At 35.7% G+C, this 4,385-nt stretch overlaps 1 long non-coding RNA gene across 4 annotated transcripts in view; it reads right to left on the bottom strand.

Moving 5' to 3' along the window:
* Positions 1-545: 545 nt before the first annotated feature.
* LOC111638427 overlaps positions 546-4,385 on the bottom strand; it is a 15,290-nt gene continuing 11,450 nt past the window's right edge. For 2 of the 4 annotated variants that reach the window (XR_002758864.1, XR_002758865.1), the window contains exons 3-4: positions 1,986-2,102; positions 546-1,847 (exon numbers count right to left, since the gene is read on the bottom strand). This is a non-coding gene — a long non-coding RNA (uncharacterized LOC111638427). Of the gene's footprint in view, positions 1,848-1,985; positions 2,103-2,190; positions 3,033-4,385 lie in introns of those variants that run through there. The other 2 variants (XR_002758866.1, XR_002758867.1) reach the window with 2 other exon arrangements.

The following is a 4,385-nucleotide window of genomic DNA, read 5'->3' as shown; positions in this document are numbered from 1 at the left end:
TGCCGAACTACTGTTAAACTGATGTAAAGCGGACAATTCGGATATCTACCACAATTGCATATAGCGTTACTTCACATTCGAATCTATCTTTACTCGCTACGCATTTATTTGGAAGACCTACGAAGAATGCTTTAGACCAATCGCTAATTCGGATTTACCAAGCCGGGTACACCATAAACTTCAACAGGTTTAAACAGAAATATTATGCCGATTTAAAAGTTGCAGCTTCTAATTCTTCCTCCAATCCAGCAGATTGGAGGAAGAATCGCTGCAAATCACACGTTTTACGTTTACAATGAAATGCACTTATTGTAATCGCTTTTGGATCGGTTGCTAAAGCGAGTAATGATAACTGATCACCGAGTAAACACGACTTAAACTTTTCGTTTCTGAATACACCTATTCTAACAACAATAAACGAATTATTCGTAATTAATAGAGATGTTATAGAACCTAAATAAATGACACTCGCACTTAAACTAATAAAAATACACTGTGTTAATTCAACTTTGTAGAATTATTTTTAAATTAATGAAACCGTTCTGTTTCGTATGAAAACTCAATTGCTTTATATACAATATGAAAATTACAAAATGAAAGAAATAAAACTTCAAACATTTCTTGTTTTGATGTTAAATAAAATCTAAATACGAATATTAATAAGAAAAAATACTTTTGTTAACATTTTCTTCGTAACAAATACTGTTGTTCATTATCATTACGATATTTAATAATATGATAATTTAAATTACGTTTAAAACGGAACTTTTGTAAGCAATAAGTACACGATAACGGCTATTACTCCGAATGAGTTCGAATCAGAGCTGTTTTCTGTGTAAAACTTCGTTTGCAATGGTCACAGGTAAAAGGTTTCTCCCCTGTATGAGTACGCAGATGATCAATCAAGACATGTTTGTATGTGAAACTTCGTTTGCAATGGTCACAAGCGAAAGGTTTCTCCCCGGCGTGAGTCTTGACGTGGTAATGTAGACTGCCGGCATAGTTGAACTGACGAGTACAAAATTTGCAAGACAAGAGCCCTTCTCCAGTGTGAATCCTTTGATGATATTTTAAATTATACTTCGAAGCGAATTCTTTCTCGCAACTGTCACATCGATACTTCCCATTCTTTCTCTTCTGGAGGTTTAAACCTGTAAAATACGAGAAATTTTAAAACCTAATGATCAAAACTCCCTTCAATTTATTGTCAATCAAATATCTAAATTTAAGCGTACTAATTCTAAAGAACTGTTAAAGTTTTGAGTGCAGATACAAAAAGACTTTTCCTTCTATCAAATTTCTTTAAACTAAAATTTAAACCTTACAATTAACTGGATCACATCACATCACACCTTAGATCACACATAAACTGCTTACGCCGGTATTCACAAATATTGCCAAACGCGTACAAATACAATACAATCACAAATTAATGTCATTTATACATTTTTTTCTAAACAATTTATGTGAAGTGTATGTCGCAAAATAACATATTCGAAAATAATTTAAATTATCTTCTTAATTTTTCTCTTTTTCTTCTTTTGCGGGAAAGATGGTCTCTTTGTTGTTATATTCTTGCGTAGTTTCCTAACACTGGCTTCAATTTTAGTGTTTCGTTAACGACAGAAGTCGAACACATCCTTCAGCAGTTTTCGTGTGTCCCCGGAAACAATTCTCTACTACAAAGACGTTCTTTATTGGTTGAAAGTGAATCTGAAAATAGCAAAGTTCGGAATGAAATCAGATACGAGAATTACGTCATACATTATTTTATATAACAATTAAAATAATTTTAGAAATTCTTTCTTGGAGACGTCACGCCACAAAATTAAAGCCGGGTTCGAAATCTAAAAAATAAACGAATTCGAATTAATTTTCTTCTCTAGGAATACGTATGAAATACATTGATAAAATAATATTAATTATTAATACGATCTTTAAATAGTTTTATCTAAATGTTTAGAAATAAGTAGATCAGATAATACCGTATTTTACGAAGATCCTTTCCTTTCATTTTCGTATTTACAGCTTTGATTGTTTTTATAATTTCAAATTCTTCAATAATTTCTAACCTTTCCTCGAAAATTGTGGTTCGAAAAATGCTGGAAAAAAATGACAGATCTACTTACGTTCGTCGACATTAAGTCGAGAAACTTCAATCGACGAAGAGACTTAAAGCACTTTCAATACTTTTTACCAAACTCTAGGGCCATTCGATATTTCGCGAAATGTTAATCGTCTTCGGCTTCCGAGGAAATCTTCCTTCTTTTTCCTTTCTAATGTAATTGTCAAAGAGATTTTCTTCTTCGAATCGACACTACAAATAATCATTTTAAACATAAGTAAGTGTACAACTAGATTTTCGATTGTTGAAATAAAATGGCGACGGTCAAAAGGATGACGAAACAACTAACCTATCTCGAGAATTCCATAAGCTTTTATTCGTATGACAAAACGAGTGAAAATGCGACAGAATGCGAACGTCTAGACCCCGAGCGAGCGCTAATTAATATTTATGTTCCCATTGTATTGTATTGTTATCTTCGATCTTTCAAAATTTGTCCTCCGAAAGAGTATTTGAAACGATTCTTTAGTTTTAAAATATTTCGTACGTAATTAATTCATTCACGTTTTCGTAAAGTTAGTTTGGATGACGGCGAAAGTTGTTTACAAGGAAATATAACACGTGTCCTATTTCGAAGGTGGGGAATAGACGCGTCTGTTAACGAAGGTTTCGCCGTATTACGATTTCTTGTTTACTATTTACGGTTTCGAGATAATTTTAGAATTGCAGAAGTTCGTAGCCAGAAAAGATTTTCAGACGCGCAGAGTGAGAAAATACCAACTTTTAATTTGCCTTGTATTTTATTTTATTCGTAATTCCACTTTATAACCTTACGACTTACTGCATTCCGTTCTAAATGTAAACCGAATTAGCTTTAACGGGAAACCCGTCAACTTTGACCCGTCGATCCGAAGTTTCGACAGCGTCTCATCGATAACCGAAATGGCTTAACTTTAAAATATGAACTTTCTAGACCGAGTAGTTTTTTTGGTTAATGTCCAGAGTCGTAGACTGTCATGGCGGATCTTCCTGTTTTAGCCTCGAAACCGGACCGCTTTGGAGACGACGTGTCACGTGACGACGCGAGCGAACGGCGGCGGCTGTCATAGCGGCTCACCGCTGATTCCAGCAAACAAAAGGAAACAGTGGGGACGCACGTTCTAACCTAACCTAACCTATTCTAATAAATTACCACAATTATTACCGATTAAATTATTAGAATAGGTTAGGTTAGGTTAGAACGTGCGTTCCCACTGTTTCCTTTTCTTTTCTTTGCCGGAATCAGAGGTGAGCCGCCATGGCAATCCACGTGTCTGGACTTTAACCAAGAAAAAAAAGAAAAGGAAACAGTGGGGACTCACGTTCTAACCTAACCTAACCTATTCTAATAAATTACCACAATTATTACCGATTAAATTATTACAATAGGTTAGGTTAGAACGTGCATCCCCACTGTTTCCTTTTCTTTTTGTAGAATCAGAGATGAGCCGCAATGAGTCTACGTATATGGACGTTAACCCGCGCGTCGGTTTTCCCCGTTTATCGCGGCGCAGCAGCCGCCGCCGTTCGCTCGCTCGCGTCGTCACGTGACACGTCGTCTCCAAAGCGGTCCGGTTTCGAGGCTAAAACAGGAAGAGCCGCCATGACAGTCCACGACCCTAAACATTAACCAAGTTGGTTTTATATGTTTGTAGTTGACTGAGGAGGGCAAAACGAAGCCCGAAACGCGTAACGAAGCCCGTGTAAGAACGCGTCTCAACAAAAACTGAAATAAACGAATGAGTTATGCCAAGTGTTGATTATTACGCTGCATTGCGGTTTTGAAAAAATAATATAAAGATACAACACGGTTTCGAAATATGAAAGAAGATTGATATGTGTTACCACGTATGCATTCGATACTGTAAATAACTTCACATTTACGGTATCGAATGCAACTCCGAAACTGTAAATGGGAAGAGGGTGGTGTGACACGTCATTTAGGGTCAGAATTTCACAAGGAATTGATTGCCGAAAGATTTTATTGACCTACTTCGAACAGTTACAGAGTTACTCACGTTACGCAATATATATATATATATATAACATATTTAAAATTTTGTAAATTTTGTATATATTTTCTGTATTTTACCTTGTTAATCTCGTCCCTTTTGGAATGAGGTTAACAGCACCAATAAAATAAGGGGAGTTCGAGTGAGGACCCGAAAGTGAACGGACGTGTTATTTTATGGTCTCCAATTTTCTTTGTCTTGTTCAACCTACACTCGACCTTACGACTACGACTGCAAAATAATACGACAATTTATAAGAGTCGACAGGA

Source organism: Centruroides sculpturatus, unplaced genomic scaffold (assembly GCF_000671375.1).
Source record: "Centruroides sculpturatus isolate CEXI.00-Female unplaced genomic scaffold, Cexi_2.0 scaffold1067, whole genome shotgun sequence".
Lineage (NCBI taxonomy): Eukaryota > Metazoa > Arthropoda > Arachnida > Scorpiones > Buthidae > Centruroides > Centruroides sculpturatus.
This window is presented reverse-complemented; position numbering and strand designations above follow the sequence as displayed.